This window comes from Camelus ferus, chromosome 1, assembly GCF_009834535.1.
Source record: "Camelus ferus isolate YT-003-E chromosome 1, BCGSAC_Cfer_1.0, whole genome shotgun sequence".
Lineage (NCBI taxonomy): Eukaryota > Metazoa > Chordata > Mammalia > Artiodactyla > Camelidae > Camelus > Camelus ferus.
In genome coordinates, this window is record NC_045696.1 from 62,137,668 (window position 1) to 62,158,166 (window position 20,499).

At 33.6% G+C, this 20,499-nt stretch overlaps 1 protein-coding gene and 1 long non-coding RNA gene across 8 annotated transcripts in view; both read right to left on the minus strand.

Annotated features, from left to right (window-relative positions):
• DLG1 (discs large MAGUK scaffold protein 1) overlaps window positions 1–20,499 on the minus strand; it is a 228,975-nt gene that overhangs the window by 192,887 nt on the left and 15,589 nt on the right. The gene's annotated exons all lie outside the window — the stretch shown is intronic.
• Window positions 1,594–14,755, minus strand: LOC116664167. The gene is made up of 3 exons (XR_004320530.1): window positions 14,745–14,755; window positions 6,524–6,528; window positions 1,594–2,461 (listed from the first exon to the last, which is right to left on the minus strand). It is a non-coding gene; the product is annotated as an uncharacterized LOC116664167 (long non-coding RNA).

The window sequence follows — 20,499 nt, forward strand, 5'->3', positions numbered from 1 at the left end:
TTTTGCTTAAATATATGAGAAGTGCAAATTAAAACTACCTTTGTACACCATTTCTCACCCAAGAAACTAACAAAAATATGAAAATTTGAAAATACATTCTGTTGACAAAGTTGCAGGGAAACAACCACTCTCATGTCATGCATTGCTAGTGGTAATGCAAAATGGTACAACTCCAATGGAGAAGAATCTGGTTAATAGCTACCTAAATTATAGCCCATTTACTCTGTAAACCAGCAATCCCACATGATACAGATATACCTGCACAAATATAAAAATGATATATACAAGTTTTTTTTCACTAAAGCACCATTTACAGTAGTAAAGAGGTTAGAAAGAACTTTACTGCCTGGCAAAAATATATTTAGAACTTTTGAAAATTTGTCATTTTTCATATATACAGTATTAGGTCTGGATCCAACTTTCATCTTTGTCCAGCTAGAACCAGTTGTTACAGGTCATTTATTAAAAAGCCTATGTTTGGCTAAGGAAATCATGATATATCAACACAACTAAATATTGTTATTTCTGTAAAAAGGAACAAGAAAAAGCCATGTGCACTAAAATGGAGAGACTTTCAGGATATTACAAGTAAAACTATCAAGAGACAAAAGATTGCATAAATATAAAACACACTATCTGTTGTATAAGGAAAGGGAGAAACAAAACATTCTTAATTCTTCTATAAGCATAAACAATGGAAAGAAATAGAAAATAAAAATAGTTTCCTATGGGGGCCAGGGAAAGAAGGGATAGAAGTGAGACACACCTATATAAATGTTTTAATGATTTTTGATTCTTGAGTTTATTTTGAATAATATTTGAGTTTACTACCCACTGAAAAAATGTTTAAATAATTCAGGAGTAAACAAATGAAGGGTGGGCTGGTGTACAGGAATGGTTGTTACAGATCAATAATCTAAGTCTACTTAAATTAATTAAAATTCAGTTCCTCTAAACTAGCCATATTTCATGTGTTAGTGGATAGAAGAGTAAAGATGTACATTTCCATCACTGCATCAAGCTCTACTGGATAGTGCTTAAGTTGTTAGTCAACATTTTGCAGCCTATAGATGGAAGCCCTATAAAATGAAAAAGGATCGGACTTTGCCAAATTAAGTATAAGCCAAAAAACAAAAACAAAAACATTTTACATACACAACCAGTCAACAAATCAGTCAAATATTTAAGTGAATAGTAGACAAGAAAATAGTAGACAGTCAACAAATCAGTCAAATATTTAAGTGAATAGTAGACAAGAAAAGATACACAACCAGTCAACAAATCAGTCAAATATTTAAGTGAATAGTAGACAAGTAGACATCCCTACCATAAACTAAGAAAGAGGTGGAAAACACTGGGAAGATGGGCCATTTTCTGGATCCTTTTGAATTCATAATAAATACTGAAAGATACATAAATTTTAGTGGCAATTTTCCAGGATATCAACATATAATAATATTCAAAATTGGACTTAAAATGCATTATAAAGTAAAATATTCATTTTTTTTTAATTTACAAATTTGGAACATCTGTGTCAAAGCTTCATTTGTTCAACAATTGTTCACTGAGTATCCACTCTGTGACACTCAGACACTTGGACAGGCATTGGGGATACTGAGAGAATAAAACAGTCTTATTTTGTAAAGTCTGTAGTCCACTGAAATAAGAATCACACAAATGGATGACATACTGTGTGCTACAAAGGAAAAGTAAAGTATACTTATAGAAGGATCTTATTTAATCTTGGGCCTTAAGAAACGCTTCCCTGAGGAAATAATCTAAATGCTAGAATCTGAAGCGTAAGATTTAGGGGCAAGGACTTGCAAACAGGAAACCATTATGTATGAAGATCTCAAAGAAGGAACCACCTCACAAGAGTTGAAAAAAAAGACCTGTTAATAAAAATAATGAAAAAAAACCTGGTCTGCAACTCCTAAAACATATGTATGGGCAATTCCTTAAATGGAAGAGACTCCCCTAGACTGCACAGACTTCAAATATTGCCCTAACCGCATTTAGTATGGACCCAAGTTTTCACAAACAAGTTAAATAATAAAAATAATAACAACTGGTACTAAGTGAAAGAGAATCTCCTGAAATATGAAAGCTCCTCTTCTTCTTTCTAATAAGCTTAATCAAGAACACACAGGAAATTTTTTTTCTCTCCAGGTCTTTCTCCTGCCACCTAAACTTCTGCTAAATAACCCTAAAATGAATAGAGACAAAGAACATCCCTTTTCTACTTGATCAACAAACAGTATAACAAAAAATGGAGAAAGACATGATTCCACTGTAAGAAATTCTGGTTCAAAAGTAATGCAACTCCCTTTCTCAGAAGTTAACAGACAAGTGGGAAACCCCTATACTAAAGAGTATGAATGCCCTTAGCTGATGCTGCAGTTTACACATAATGCTTACTGCTAACAAAAGAAAACATACTGTATACCACACTCCCAAATCACTCTTGTTGGACCCCATATACTTTAACTTAATTTTCCTACAGTAATAATGAGCCTGAAAAAACTGCACATCTCTGCCTGGCCCCCTAACAATATTAACTCCACCTCAGTTGACATATATTTACAAAGGAGCTAAGAACACAAGGAATTACAAACACAAAAACAAATATCTCTTAGAAAAACATTATGTGGAAAAGTACAAAATAAAATACTACATTCAAGCTGATTAAACTACATAAAGGTCTATGTAGGTATACTAATAGTAACTAGAAATACTGCCACAAGAGAAATGCTCATGAGGATCTTTTCCCCTGCAAAATATTTAAATTCAGAACAATATTTTAAAAAAAAATTATTATTATTTTTTCCCTTAAAGGGGGTACTGGGGAATGAACCTAGGACCTCATGCACACCAAGCACACACTCTACCACTGAATTATACCCCCTACCCTCCCCAGAACTATATTTTTAAAAATTCAATTTGAGAGGAAATACATTTTCATTTTAATTTCCATTACGAGGCAAAACAAACATTACATTCGTGTTTAAAATATATTAATCAGAAAAGGAATGTAGAGCTATTTATGACTGTCTTAACTTAGTAAATGGCATTAATACTATTGTAATTGGAGGCCAAAATTTTGTAGTTCTGTAACAGTGATGATTTAGTCATCAAATCTCACAACCTAATCATTTGCAAACGTTTTAAAATAAATCTTCATTGTGAGGAACATATAGTTATGGGGAGGGGGGAGTCCAGAAAACTAATCATCATTGCTTTAGCTCAACCCACATGCCCGTTCTTAAGGGTATCCATGGTAGCAGTGATGCAACATGCCTACCTAGCTCACCGTGCCTACACAAGTGGGAGAGAGGGGAGGCGGATGATGAAAAAAATTTCACTTGGAAAGGTGTTTTAGTATTAACATGATAAAATTACATCAACTGTATTGTCAGACTTTAAAAACACATATAAAACCATAAAGCTCTCTAAAGATCAGAAAAGCAAGAAAAGACTCAAGGGGGAGAAAACATTTTAACACTTTAGTTGAAAAGAAAATTAAGATTTTTGCTTTTCTTGCTGTAGCGACTGGTTAAATATGTGCAAAGGGTTTTATTTCTAATAATAGAAGAAATTATTTTAATTTAGCTCTTTCAAAAGTAACTACAAATGTTTTAGGCTTCCTAATTTCCAACCTACATCTTTTCTATTTTTGCTTTAACAGTTACATAATAAAAATTTGTAAAAACTTTAGATATTGATTCACACAATTTTTTTTTTTACAGTGGTTGCTCCCTTATGCTTAAAAAAGGCCAAATGCAATTTTTAAAAATCTGTCAAGGACAGGGCAGAAAAAATTAGATCATTTCAAATGATCTTACTATAATATCAGAAATAAAAACTAAACTGAACAAAGTGATAAAAGGCAAATGACAGACATCCATGAAAAGAACTTACAGAGGGAAAAAAACCTAAACTAAACCTGTGTTCCAGGCTTACTGCTCTTTAAACATTCTTTAAGAATATTTTGACAAGACAGTTTACACACAGGTACGTGGAAGACATCCCTTATAAACAGAATGGGACCAGATAATGGGCATGTTAGTATCTGATCAAAATTCCTATTGTTTAAACTACAACTCTGTGAGCGACAAGCATACAAAACTAATTTCGATCAGTCTTCTTGCTTTTCTCTTGTTGTGGAAAATAATTCACTATAAAAGAAGAGCCTACTTTCAGAATTCACAAATTTACTTATTCTTTTATTACTGAACATAATTTTAAAATCTCAACAATTTTGTCTAACAACCACTATGTGTCATCATAAGTTTATAGAAATAAAAACCAAAAAAAATTATCCCGTATTTTAAAAACAAATGTATAAATTTTAAATGTAAGCATACTGAATTTTCCAGTCACACAATGCCCACAAACTGGTGCTCAGAAATAAAAGAAACCAAACTTAGAGCTTAAGCGAAGTAACACTTTGAGGATAATGAACAAAACAGACTTTAAAACAAATACTTTAGGATACTCTTACACACGTTTAATCATTTTAAAGCCTATCAACACCTTTCCAAAGGCAACACAATCAGTACTTGACTATTCTTCTTTTAAAAATTAATTTGCAATAAATAAATAAGAGTCCAGAAAATGTTCTCAAAATGAGTTATACTTTCAACCAGCATGACATTTGAGGACAGAAAATAAAGTAGAAGGGGAGAACTTTAAGAATATATTTGTAAGATTCAAATATAATCAGGGCCCTATAAACCTTTGCTGTTGGGAGAAATGCTTCCTGTAAGTCTGAGGGAAAAAAAATATCCATTCAATACACTATATTTAGCTATATGAAACACATTTCAGAATATTACCTTTCCTAAAGAATATAAACTAAGCATCACATGGATTCAAATATCTATTTTCAAATATATAACAATGGTTACACTTTATTTTTAAAATATATTATAAGCAATAAGGTTCCTCACATTCTGTCACTAACAAATGCAGAAAGCATACTGTATCTTACCTTTGTGGTTACAATGCACAGGCAATCCATTACTCTACCATTACAATATTTAATACATAAAGCAGTTTATTGCAAACTACTTTAAGTTGCCTATATGAATAAAAAATAAAAATAAAGTTATGAGATAAAACCACTGATGAAAAGTTATAACTGTGGCAAGATCTTGCCAGGATGCATTCTTAGAGGTAGCAATTTTCCTACTACCTGAAATACAAGAAACCAGAACGTGTCACGTGTCCTACAATCTTCTTTATGTAATCTGTATCTGAAGAACTTGAAATTATCCCACAAAACACTTGGAAGATGTCAGGGTTTATTCCATAAGAGTTCACTGCTGCTTCAGATGCTATTTCATTAATCCCTCTTTTCAAGATACGAGGTTGACAAGGAGTCATCTGATGAAATGCTCCACAAAGAAATTCCCCCGATTTAATTTAAATCTCCTTCTCCTTGCCTGCTACAGTTTGAATATTCAAAAAACAACTACCAAAAGGAAAAAAAATCAGTTTAAAAAAAGGCAAGCAAACATTTCTTCCACTAAACCATTTCAGCAACTGCAGCTTGCAAAGTAATGACTTTCTCAGGCAGTAATGAATGGAATATTCCATGTGGTATTTTTGAGAAGGGGAGAAAGAAGAACAAAATGCAACAATTTAAAATATTATCTTTAAAACTCACCTCTTTTCCCTTTATTAAAAATGGTAATAGTAACATTTTACCAATGAAGCTAGCTTATAACTTTAGTGCCTTTACTAAATCCATTTCATCTAATCCCTTAAAAAAAAAAACACCACAAAATGATAGTAACTATGTACCATTTCAAACTCCTCAAGAAGACTAGTTTTTAACCCACAAGTAGCCTAACTTCGAATTCACGTGCTGTCCTCAAAATCATCGGAAACAAAGCTAGACAGGCCAACAGGGGACAAAGCATAGGGATGCAACTGGCTTTCAGTCTCATAGCTTACAGCCACATTCCTCTGTAAAAAATGTGTCTTATGGGAGAGTATTACCTGTAATTTCTGTCCACAAGGTTTCCTCATAGTCTACAGATACTACAAATGGCCTCAAATTCAAACAACTGAACTGTTCCCATTTGCTTCTTATACCCTACTCCTATTCATAATGTTTCAAACATCATGGGCTGCATCAGCAACTCTCATACTAAACTACGCTTCACTCTAAAGGGTGATGCAAAAGAGTTAATACACGTATATCACTTAGTACCTATCACATAGTAAGTATCATCATTATTGTTATTACTATTATTGATTGGTTATCAGGTGACAGCCTTTTGTTTCAAGTCTAATAGGATATATGCAAGACAGATCCAGTAGGATTTTATCTTGAACAGAGTCTAATGTGACTGTTAAAGATTAAATGAAGTAATAAATGCACAGCACTTAAAACAATACTCAACAATAATGCTTTAAGTGCTCAACACAAGCCAGTCACAGCTATGTATCTATATATATACATATGTAGCTATAAGATTTGAAGGGTGGGCAGAAGTAAATGTCATCATTGGCCAACACATCCTTTCCTCCACACAGAACAGATAGCCTGGGCATTACATACTTGGTTTAAGACTGAGAGCATCTCCTTCTTCCCATCCACCCCAACAATCATTTGCTCCCAACATGAAAGAGTGAAACCCAATCAAGGCTCATGACTCCTTAAACAAAGTTTATTATTTTTAGAAGAATACTGAAAACAATGTAAGTAATAGGTAAGTACTGACTAGGCACTCTATTCTGCATGGGAAAATAAAGAGGTATGCAGAACTCTTTAGCTGGTTTCTCCCTTAGAGTTCTGTGTTTATGTGTAACTTTCATTATATCTAAAACAGTCTACCCCAGAGAGAGAAGGCATTCTTAAGTCTGGCAAACCTCGTAACAGCTGAAGTTGAAAATCACTACACGAAGAGTCAGAAATAGCGTTTCAGCCCATTAACAGGGTTGAAACTGTGTAATATTTTAGTAGTCATACTCTTCTGGCGGGGGCTAAGGGGTGGGGAGTAGGGGGGGGTCCCAATTTCCCCTTGACCAAAATTTTATAACCCAGTGGCTTCTAAGAGTCCTTCCACTTTTAACATTCATATGTTTCAATTTCTAAATTCATTAGATTCTAAACTCCAATAGGGCAAGACTAACGAATGTCCCATGTATTTATTTCTTTATCCCCAGCACTTGGGAAGTGGCATGGTGACCAGAATGCAAGAGGGGCTCAATAAATATTTGTTGAATCAATGAATAGCCTTTCTAATAGCTAAACTATAGGTGATCACAAAATTTTTAAAAGTCTGAAATGACTCTAAACACTGGCTACCCCATTTTCCCAGTAAAAAACTATTTAAAATAGTTTTGCCAACTCAAAAATAATCAAATATCTACTTTAAATGGACTCAATTAACATATAAATATTTAACAACATATTATTAAAATATTATTTTATCCCACTCATATTCAGAAAGCAATTTTAGTCAAATTTCACATTCACCTTAAATATTAGGGTCATGATAGTAACTACAGCCATTTTTTCAATTAACTCATCATTTTGATCTCAAACATCAATTTCACTTCCATCTAAGTTATTTAGATGCTGCACTTTTTAAATCCATGCATTCAGATTATCACCTGACATTTTATCCCAAAACACTGCTAATACCTATTCACATAATAGACAATTTTTCCTGTTTGTTTTTTTTTAATCTCAATAATATAATCACTTACTATATTACTCTTTAGTACACTTTTTAATTTTTCCAAAAAAATCCTTGCATATAATACCCAATGCTTATAATTTTCAAGGTCATACTCAGGAATGATGATTTAATCTGTGTTAAATTCGACACTCATTGCATCTTTTATAAAACCATCCAAACTGGCACTAAGGACATTTCGATCCAATGTATTCTTCTCAAACAGTCACTTGCTATGCAAAATAATTTACAAATTACTCTGTAATATGAGCAACTTTAGAGGTCCCAAATATACGCCTTTTGGGATGGCCATACCTCATCTAATATTCAGACACATAAGATAATTAACAGTATTTTAGAATATCGTGGCTTTTTATATACAGACAATTGTTTCCAACCATGATAGAATAGGTACAGACTGACTCTCCCACCTTAAAACAATTAAAAAAACAGAACAAATAAAAAACAATGATTTTCAGATATTGGACAGTGTTCTCATAAATGCCCAGGTAACTGCCTGGAAAAAGGTTCCAGGCTGCAGAACAGAGAGAGGGGGAAACTAAACAAATCCAGCAATCTAAGGTAACGAGACAGAGTTGAGAATTCAAGAAGGCCAAGGTATCTAAAATTCACAGGTAAGAGCACCAGAGAGGAGAGCAGCATAGCAAGAGCTCCACAGATCTACAGCGTTCCTCTCAAGTCTTCATTAGTTCTGATCAGTCATGCATATAAGGAAACTTGGGGCTGGGGAAAGAAGCCTAGAAAGAAACAGGTGGAACAATCCCCAGAGTTCACATAGGGCCAAGAATAATAGAAAAACTAGTAATATACAGGCGCTGGGTGGAGTACCCAGAAGAGTTCTGGGACAAAATTAACCCTGTATTAAAGGACGCTTCATCCACTTAAAAAGCTTAAAAGCAAGCTTCCAAAGGATCAAGCTTCTTCCAAGTAATTTAACTGCATCTAGAAACAAAGCTGAAGAATATTTAAAGGAATACAAAAATATTTAGGCCCCCAAAAGGTAAAATTCATAGTATCTGCCAAATCCAGTAAAAAAAAAAATTACCAGATATGTAAAGAAGAGGTAAATATAACTCAAAGAGGAGAAAAAACAATCAACAAAAAACCCCAGATCCCCAGAAACAGACTCTCAGACATAGAAAACAAACTTATCGTTACCAAGGGGAGAGGGAAAAGAGAGGGACAAATTAGGGTACAAGATTAACAGATATAAACTATTATACATAAAATAGATATGCAACAAAGGGTACAAGATTAACAGATATAAACTATTACACATAAAATAGATATGCAACAAAGATAGCACAGGAAATTATACCCAATATCTTACAATAACTTATAATGAAATATAATCTAGAAAAAACCTGAATTACTGTGCTGTATACCTGAAACTAACACAATACTGTAAATCAACTATACTTCAATAAAAATAAAAAATAGACCCCAGAATGACTGATGACAGAATTAGTACCCAAGGACATTTTAAAAATTATTATAAATCTATCGCATATATTCATGAATACAAAGGAAAGCAAGAACATGTTAATGAGACATAGAAAATAAAAGAGGAACCAAATCAAACTTCTAGAGCAAAAAATTAAAATGTCTGAAAAGAAAAACTGAATGAGATTAACAATAGATTCAATACTTCAGAAGATTAATGAAATGAAAATATAGCAATAGAAACTGTCCAAAATATAGGGGAAAAAAGACTGAAAAAAATGAATCACATAAGTGAGCTATGGGACAAATTCAATCAATCTAGTATAAATGTATTTAGAGTCCCTAAAGAAAAGTAGAGGGAACAGAAAAAATACCTAGAAATAATGGAGAAAAAAATTTCCAAATTTGGCAAAAACTGTAAACTCACAGATCAAGAAACTCAATAAACCCTCAGCCCATGAAGAAGATTATAACAATGTAAAGTATATGGGAATGATAAGCAGCAAACTCAGGAAAATGGTTAATTCTGGGCGATAAGGCAGAGAGTGTAATCAGGGTGGAAAATAAAGGGTTCTCAACCACATTTTGTTTTCTTAAGCTAGGTAATAGGTACACAGTTATGCAAAATATTGTCTTTAATTTCTGTATAACTAAAATCTTTTTTTTTCCTAATTAACACTCACACAAAAAGAAGACAATTCAACAGGACAAGATGACAAACAATTTTCAAAAGCAGAAAGCAGACTGTAGCAAACACCACCAAAAACAAATCAGGGAAGGTAAAAAGCTAAAATGATATTGAAAAGAGATTAATGTCCTTTAACCTTTGCTACACTGATAAATTACTGAGTATGTAACATTTTAACAAAAATATTTTTATTTAAAATTTACCATTTATTGAGCAATTAATATGTGTGTCAGAGTCTGATCTAAGTTTTATATAACTTTTCCCATTTCATACTTACAAGCACCACGAGAGGTGAGTTTTGTTATCATCTCCACTGCATAGATGATGAAACTAAAAGAAGAGAAATTAAGCAATTTGCCCTACATTATACAATGTAGCGCAGTGGATCTAAATGTACAGACATGGAGAGAAAGTTATAGAATAATACATATATGGCTCTCATTTTAAATATACATGTATGAGCTAAATAATATATTCATGAACATGTAGGATAAGCTGAATAAATATATACCAAAATGGTTAACAGTGGTTGTCTCAGTGAAAGAATATTTTTAAAAAGACTTGACTTTTGACAATGTACATGTCTCTGTATATATGTTGTAATATATGCCTAAATTATCTCTGTAATCAGAGTTGGTTTTTTATTGTTTTGTTTTGTTTTGTTTTGTTTTGAGGTAGATAACTGAGAAAGAGCAAGCAGTTACTGTGAAAAAGAAGCATCAGAAGTGAGGTTACAGTATATTGGGAATGAGAAAAAAAGAGAAGAAAAGAATAAAAAAATGTAAATTCCTTTTTTCAAGAAGTTTAGTTAGGAAGAGGAGTGCTACAGGGTCCTACTGAAAAGAACTTTTTCCTGTCTGTTTTTTTTTTTAATGGAATCTGTGAACATACTTTATGGATAAAGGAAAGAAGGGAGCAAAGGCCCAAGAGAATGAAGTTACAGATATAACATGAGGAGTGGAGAGAATGCGGTTCCAAAAGAGAAAAAGATCAAAAGCACAATAGAGCTGTAGTATTTATTTGAGATGGTGACTTTCACATAATTGAAAACATATTTCTATATATAAAGTTAGGAATTTTTGCAATATGTATCCCTTTGGCAATCCAACCAAAGGGGGGAGGGTTTAAGAGCACATGAGAAGATATTAGTGTTCTAATACTGAAGACAGTAACAGATGCAGATATGAATATATAACAATCAAAATTATTTAAATGAGTTACTGAAAACATCTTATAATCAAAATTCATTAACTTAAGACTGATTGAGGATGCCTTCTTGCAGCACATAAGTCTACAACCACTGTGGCATACTTAGGCTTTAACACAGATCTTTATTTTCTTAGTAACTATAGTATTTTGCCAAGTTTTCTCCTAGATTAACAGCTTGGCACATTATGGCAGTTGTTTCATTTCTCTCATAGTATTTCACTATATTTCATTTCCATTTCAAAGTTACCGATTTAGGGGTATGTCCTTCAGTTCCAGCACTGGCAACTAACATTTAAACACTGGGATAAGACTAACATAGATATAAACTTAAAAATTACACAATAGTGAATGTAAAAATAACAGCTCAATGGTCATCAAAATCACTTGCACAGACATCTAATGTATAATTCACTTAATACACCTGTCTGTTTTGGTCTTGGTGAAAAATTTCAATTACAGGGTCTTTGCATAAGGACTGTGCATTATTCCAAATTCTGTACATTTTCTTTCTTTATAACACATAACTTAAAAACTGGAATTAAATGAGACAACACTATAAATTTGGTGCTGTGGAGAGAGTGTTCAAACTGTGTCTCTGGGATGTACTGTCTGAGAGAGAGAGAGACATTCTGCTAGAGGGAAAAAAGCATCAGGAAGAAGGATAAAAACCTTAAGGACATTGATAAATGAAACAAGAAAAGGAGCTGACCTCCAGTACATAGGATGGTCAATTATTCTGAAGGCAGGAATTCAAAACTGACAATTCACGAAGCTGTACTATAAAATCTGGTCAGCTGTCTCCCAAAGTTCTTAAGAACTGAAGTGGAGGTCTGCATTAAGGATATAGAATTATAGATAGTTGGTACCAAAGATAAGAAAGTACTGAATTTGAACATGGTCTGGTAATAGCACTGTGTAGGTAATAGCACCATTATCTATTTTAAATTTCCTCAGTCTGATAACTGTATACTTGATATTTTTTAAAATGTTCATATAAAATAAAATAATTTTTTTTAAGGAGAATAACCTTGTTCATAGGAGATACATGCTGAAGTACTTAAGGGTAAAAGATCATGATATCTGCCATTTGCTCTCAAATGGGTCAGCAAAAATAAAAAGTGTGTATGTGTACAGAGAGCAAGCAAATATGACAAAAAGGCAGTTTATTTTACTAGTCATGTAACTTTTCTGTAGATACACCCTTTTTTCCAAAATAATAAATATTTTGAAAGAGAGAGATTGGAAAAGGGTCCAGAATAATAGTAAAATTTAAGTCCCATAATTAAAGTGCAAAGTGGTATAGGCATTCAGAAGGGACTCATTTCAGAGAAAAGATGAGTGAAAACCACACAGAAGGTTTCTGAGCTGGGCCATGCAAGATGGATAATGTACAGACATTCCAGTTGGGATATATATACCAAAACATTTTTGGCAGCCATTATTGCAGGGAGAGATTTTATGTTCTTAGGTTAAATGTTTTCTTTTCTTTTTTTTTTTTTTTTTAAACAAACTCGACTGTTACGTTTCTATCTCTTTTAAAACAGTTCTTTTCTCTTCTCATTTTATTAACTTTATTGTGATATTCTCATTTCTTTAGGTAACAAGTCCAATTACCAAGAAAGTTATTAAATAAAGTAAGATAAAAAGGTCTGCTTTGAAGCCTAAAGTTCTGAGTTCTAATTTCAGTTTCTCTACATGGTAATAACATAAGTTTGGGCAGTCACAACATTCCTAAACTACAGTTTGCTGAATTCTACAGTATCAGCTCCAAGCACTGAGGACCAATATCTGGCTTACCTCATTTATGTTAGGAGACATTGCAAGAATCCACTGTCCTATAACATCTCAAAATATAATAACATATGTGAATGTACCCTTTAAAACTATGCAATTTGAAAACAATAAGATTATTTTTATAATCCTTTCCTATGGAACACATGAACATTTTTTAAGAAAGGAATAAAGAACATAATGTATTGTTTTTAATTTTTTTTTTAAGTTTCCTTTTGGGGGGGGATTAGGTTTATTTATTTATGTATTTACTTTTTTTTTTTTTAGAGGAGGTACTGGGAATTGAACCCAGGACCTCGTGTGTGCTAAGCTATACTCTCCCCACTAATGTATTGATTTTTAAAATTATTACCATAATATTTTTAGACCAGTAATGTTTCTCAAATTGTATTTTACTAGTTCTGAGGCAACAGGCTAAAGTTAAGACTCTGTCACTTGCTTCTATACTGTCTCACTTCTCAAAGAAAACACCTCAAAGAAAAGGCAATCGCATGGAACAGAGAAACAGAAGCCATTATCCCTGGCAGATTCTAGTCCTCGGGCAGTGAAAATTCAAAATGAACTTGGGAAAACTGTGCCAGAATGCAAGGATGTGCTCAAAGACTAATGTGGGCATGTCAAAGGACATGGAGAGATCTCTTCAAGGGCTCTCCCAAATTTGAAGTAATTTGAGTACCCAAAGAACAACAACTGAAATGGACTGTAAACACTAAATACATAAAATCTTTCAGTCCATAGTGATAGCTTTTATTTTTAAGAGCAAGAAATAGGGGGAAAACTTATTAGTCACCTTTGAAGGGAATTATCACACAAACTCTACTCCAAAAACTAGTCATTTAAAAAAATATAGAAGTTTAACCATGTCTTTTTAGGTGAAACAAAGGTTCATCCCTAGTTGATGGGGAAAAGTACTTTTTACAGAAGAAAACCAACTAATAAATACAAATGGAATGATAAAATTAGAAGAGAAAATCAATGTTTTAAAACCTCTAATGAAATAAGTAATTCAGGCAAGGATCATTAATGGGTGAATCAGGTGAAAATTTACTCAATACAAGGTACTAAAATACTATCTCTATAAATACTTCATAACTACAAGGAGAAAAACATACCTATACAATGGAGGATCTGGAGGTCAACGCCTTTAAGTAATCAAACTTACCATCACAAGTGCAACGACCTGATATTGTGTGCTTCCTGATGTGATGCAATATGAAGTACGATATACCACTATGAAGTCTGCTTATCAAAAATAAGTCTAGCAACCTTTATATCTAACTTCCTGTTATCAGAAATATGGGACTCAGTAGAATGACCAACAACGTGAAGAAACAAACTACTGAACACACACAGAATGTGTGGTAGTCTATAAAACAACTGAGAGGGTCTTTTTAAAAAGTTAGCTATTTAAACGGGGGAAAAGAAAGATGGGAGGTCTATTGTCTAGATTATGAGAGAGTAAAGACACTGTACCAGATTCAGTATGTGCCCTCCTGACTCGTTTCAATGTTTGCCCCCAGATCTTCACATTTGCTTTTCACCCTGAGGAGCCCTAGCAACACCTTGTGCCCCTGGCCTCCTGTCCACATTGCATCCTCTCACCTCCTCACTTGGGCTTTCCTGTAAACCTCAAAACCAAATACCATATCCCCTGCACCCACAAATCCACAACCCTGAAATGTATGGGAACTGTTGCTCACTAGAAGTCAGTAGACAAATTCTTTTCCTTTCCTTCCTTGAATATAGTATATACAGCTTCTCAGGGATGCAATACCCAGGATCCAACAATCGGTTACACTTAGTGGCAGGAAGAATCCTTGAATTAAGTTATTCCTTATTCCCAGTTTATTCACCTTTTCCCTCACTTGTGCTCCCAAGGAGTGAATGAACTCCTAAAATACGGAACAGCACATAAGCCCTCTGCCTCATGATCTGTTATCAGGGAAACCCAGATAAAAAATAAAGACTTAACAATCAAATGCAGTACCTGAGTCTTAACTGAATTCTTAATTTTTTTAAGTCCTAAAAGATAGATCAGAAATAATGGTAAATATGGATTGGAGAGAAAATTTAATAATTATTGTTAATATTCTTAGGTGTGATAATAGTTCTAAGGTTACACAGAAGAATGTTTGACTATTCTTACTCATAGGAGATATGAGCTGACCTTTTTACGTGCATGATGTGCATGGTATCTGCAACTGATTTGCAAATAGTTTCTCCAAAATACACGTATAGAGATGAGGCAAATATGATAAAATGTTAGTAACTGCTGCCTTTCTATTGATGTTTGTTGGTCTATTCTTCCAATTTTACTGGACTTGGAAACTTTTTATGATAAAAAGTTACAGAAAAATAAAATCACCTTTAGCCTATCACTCAATTATAATATGGAAAGAACCACAATTCTCACTTCATTCAAAAAATATTTACTGAGTGACTTCTATGTGCAATTACTAATATATTTCAGTAAATAAGACAGTCCCTAACCTCAGAGACTTACACTCAGGTAGAGAGACCAAAATACACACAAAATAGTGTACATTTGAGCATTTAATTACAACAGTGATGAATACCATCGAGCAGAGATAGAAAGTGCAACAACAGGAGCTCTGACAATCTAAGGGGTAAAGGAAGTTTCTATCAGGAAGTGACTTTGTAGTGATCTCTGATTCTATCTTATCTTACAACTCATTTCCAATCTGTCCTCAAACCCTTGAGATTACATTCAAAACATCTCATAATTCAGCCACTTAGCACCTCTATTATCACATTGGTTCAAGCCTGTATGTATCCTTAACTGGGTTACTGAAACTGATGCCTAACAGGTCTCCTGCTTCCACCCTTATTACTACAGCGCATTTTCAACAAAACAGCCTGAATGATCCTTTCAAAGGTTAGGTTAAATAGTGTCACTCCTCTGCTCCAAAACTCTACAAAAGCTTAACATGATCTGCCCCTATCTTACCTTCTGACCTCATCTCACACTAGTCTTTCCCTTACTCATTCTGCTCTAACCACATTGGCCATCTTGCTATTTCTCATATATTCCAGCCTTCCTTCTGCCTTAGTCTTTGCACTGATTATTCCTCCAAATAGCTGCATCAACTTACAACTCTTTGAATAAGTATCACAAAAATGAGGGCTTTCATAAATACCCTATTTAAAACTGCAAAGCACAACCCCCATCTCACATCCCTGCTCCCCTTAATCTGCTGCAGATTTTTTCCTCCCATATCACTTATCACCTTCTAACGTACTAGATTATGTATTAACTTATTGTTTATTACTTGCTTTCCCACTAAAATGTAAGCTCTATGAGGACAAGGATCATCTTTGCTTTGTTTAAGACCCTTGGTCAATGCATGATATACAACAGGTGCTCAATATTTGTTGAATAAATGAGTGAACTGACATTTGAAATGAATGCTATAAATGAGCAGGAGTTGGTAAAAGACAAAATAAAAATCTTCTATGCACAAGGAACATTATGTGGGGACCCTGAGCTAAGAGGAACCAGTGGCCAAAGAAGGAAAGAGTACTAAAAGATAAGTGGGGAAACAGACAGTGGGTCAAATAATTTACGATTTCTGAGTCTCATTAGGGATTTCCTACTTCATTCTGGGAGGAATGGAAAGCCAATGAAAGGTAATGACATAATTTGCATTTATAAAGATAATCTTGTAAGCAAAAGTGGTTATAAATTTGAAAGGTGAAAGTGTGAATGCAGATAGGCCAAGAAATCTAGGCAAGAAATGAGGGTGGTTTAGACTAGAGAGGCAAAAATGGGGACACACTGGAATGTTGATTCATGTGAAATTTTGCAAACTGCAGTACAAATTAGACATAAATGTGAAAAGCAAAATAAAATTTCTTACAAATAGTATAGAATATCTTTATGACCTTGGAAAACATTTCAGTAGGCACAAAAAGAACTAATCATAAACTGAACAATATTGGGGGCGAGGGTACAGCTCAGTGGTAGATTGCATGCTGAGCATGCACAAGTTCCTGTGTTCAATCCCCAGTACCTCCATTAAAATAAATAAATAAACGTAATTACCCCTCCCCCAATTTTTTTTTTCAAAATTCGACTATATTAAATTTCAGAAATCTGGTCATTAAATGATTTCACTAAGAAAAGCATGCTTCAGAGTGGGAGAAAATATATATTGCACATACATCTGACAAAGGAATCATATCCAGATAGAGACGTACGAATCAGTAAGATGGAAGACATAACTCAACAAATATATAAAAAACTTAGACACTTCACAAAAGATAGCAAAATGAACAATAAACATATAAAAAGGTGTTTGTTAACTGTTAATCTTGTTAATGATAGGGAAAGTGCAAATACAATATGAAGTACCAGTACGTATCTACCATCCGGAATGGCTGTTACTAACAAAAAGACTGACAAGTATTGACAATTATGTGAAAACAACTGAAACTTGCACATACTGGTGGTAATTATAAAAACAGGCATAATCACTCCACAAAAGTTTCCATTAGGTTCTAAAACTAAACATATCATTTTCACAACTGAGCATCTACACAAAAGACATGCACACAGGTGCATCAAAAAAACATGCACACTCATTTCTGCTATACTGTTCTAAAAATGCAAATTTGTTCCAGTGCGACTGATATATTAGGGAATAATATAAAGAAAGCACAGATTTCATGTTTGCTTATGCTTAATCCTGTCCATGAGAAACACTAGGTAATGGCAGAAAATTGAACCCAGATGAAATGAGCCACACAGGAAAATATAAAAGGTAGATATTTCAGGCTTTAGTTTGAGTGTTACGAGTCACATTCATCCACAATTGGTGTAATAACCTTTTGTCCGATTTCAGATAACTCTCCCTGCCAGTGCTTAACAATAACTCACAAGTTGCAACCCTGACACATTCCCATAGCAAACAAGATTTTTTTCAAGGTAAAATGCCATATTTATTGTAATATTATGTATTTCCTAGCCATTTAGCATGTGTGGAACTGTGCTGCCATTTTTATTAGGTTCTTACCTTTTTTACACGTGGCATTAACCAACTTCTAAGTTTTGAGTGCCCCATTTTCTCAAGACATAAGCTCTGTGGTTTTTATTGCACAACTCTGCATAGTATCATGATTTTTAAGAATTTACACATTATGCTATGGCAGAAATAACTGTAAAAGAATGTTGAAAGCAGCACTAACCCAAAACTGGAAACAAACCAAATATCCATCAACAGAATGGGTAAATATAGTGGTGGTATATCATATAATGGATTATACAACAGTAATATTGAAAAAAACTTCAAATCATGGATGAAATTCATAAATGTAAGAAAAAAGCTAGGCGTAAGAAGCTAGAGTACATACTGTATGGATCTTTTAATATATAGTTTTAAAAGAGGCAAAACTAAAGGATAGTGTTAGAAATCAGGATGGTCTTTCGAGGAAAAGGGAGTAGTCAGTGAATAGGAAAGGTACAAGGGAGATTTTGGGGATATTGGTTTATTTCTTTGTTTTAATTGAGATATAATGGACATAACATAAAATTCACCAAACTTTAAAGTATACAACAATTCAGTTGTTTTCAGTATATTCACAGAGTTGTGCAACCATCATTACTATCGAATTCCAGAACCCATTAGCAGTCCTTCCATTTTTTTCTCCCTGACCTGATGTATTCACAATGCAGTAATTCATCAAGCTATACATTTAAAATTTGTGGACCTTTATGTATGAGTATTATACAGTATGGCAATAAATTTTTAAAAGTCAGTGTTGACAAGACTTCAGATTAAACCTGGTAGACTGAATACATGCTTTAACTCTACTCTCTTGTAACTCTACTTAAATTAAAGCAGATGGATTGTTTTAAAAAATTAAATCACAACAAAGTCAAAGAGAAAAGGAAAAGAGATGTCTTCCCTATACCAGAGTCAGATAATTTCCCTTCCACAAAGATGAACTCAGAAGGGCTGATACAAGGGAACTTGAGATAGCAGAGACATTTGAAAACAAGAGCACATTACTGAAAGTGGACTAAGCGTGTATTCTTCTTAACCTACCTAAACTCGTATTTTTTTTTCTTTTCATAGAGTCATACTCTACCTCCTGATGTGCAACTTGCTTCAAGCACTTAATAACATACACTAGTTATAGAGACTGTATTTTTATGCCTGCCATTTTATATTCCATTAAGTGGCTGTATGGCCGTACGAAACTAACAATCACTTAGATTGTTTTCCCGTTGTTTTTTATTAACATTACAAATAATATGTCAATAAGCATGCATACTTATTTTTAAATATGTATTAATAATTTGTGTGAGTACATCTGTGACAGACGCTGGATCAAAAGATGAATATATACTGTCAAGCTGTCTTTCAAAACTGTTGCACCACTGTATGCTCCCAACAACAGCACAAGAATTTGTTTCCTCACATTTAATTAATTTTTGACAATCAAGTAAGTTGAAAACTGTCAATTTAATTTGCATTAAAAAATTTTTTTTGTTGGGGGGAGGTAATTAGGTTTATTTATTTAATTATTTTTTAAGTGGCAGTACTGGGGATGGAACTCAGGACCTCGTGCATGCTAATCATGCATTCCACACTGAACTATACCCTCTCCCCCTAACTTGAATTTTTTAAGTGAGGTTGAACATCTCTCATAGACTTACTGGCCCATTTGTATTTCTTTTTCTCCAAACTCCTTGTTCATGTCCTTTGGTTATTTTCCTATTGAAAATGGCCTTTTAGTTTTTATTGATCTGTAGCAGGTTTTTTGAGTTGAAAGGGTTGGAAATTAATTCCTTTTCATAAATGTGGCAAAACTTTTTCCTGGTGTATCATTTATTTGTTCACAGTATCTTTCAAGATACAGAAATTCTATAATCAAAGTTCAAACTTTATGCAATCCACAAAGAATGTCACAAAGTCAGCATTCTTAAACTTTTCTTCGAATTTTTCAGTCTTCTTTGTTGCTGTGTTTAGAAAAGCTTTCCATATAGAAAACCATTAAAAGCTTATTTTTATGGTTTCATTATTTTTTAACCTTTGAATCTTTGATCCATTTGAAATGTACTGTATCATCAGGAATAGTATTGTCATAGACTAAATGTTTGTGTCCCCCTCCAAATTCATAGGTTGAAATTTTAATCCCCAATGTGATGGCATTAGGAAATGGGGCCTCTGGGAATTGATTAGGTCATGAGAGTAGAAGCTTCATAAATGGGATTAGTGCCCTTAGAAAAGAGACCCCAGAGAGCTCCCTCACATCTTCCTCAATGTTGAGGACACAGGAGGAAAATGACAATCTATGAACTGGGAAGTGAGACCTCACTAGTGATTTGATCTTGGACTTCCAGCATCCAGAACTGTGAGGAATAAACCTGTCTTGTTTATAAGCCATCTAGGCTATGGTATTCTGTTATAGCAGCCCAAGAGAACTAAGACAGGATGTTGGAATTTCTCATTAAAACAGGCAATTTCTCCTACTCCTGCATTTTGCTTCCTTTCAAATATTCTTCCTTACAATCTTTAAAAGTAATTGCCCTTATTTTAAAATAGATTTTTTAATAAAAATGACACATGCTCATTATTTTTAAAAAGTAACAGAAAAGTACTAAAAAATCTCCATTATCCAAAAACAGTCATC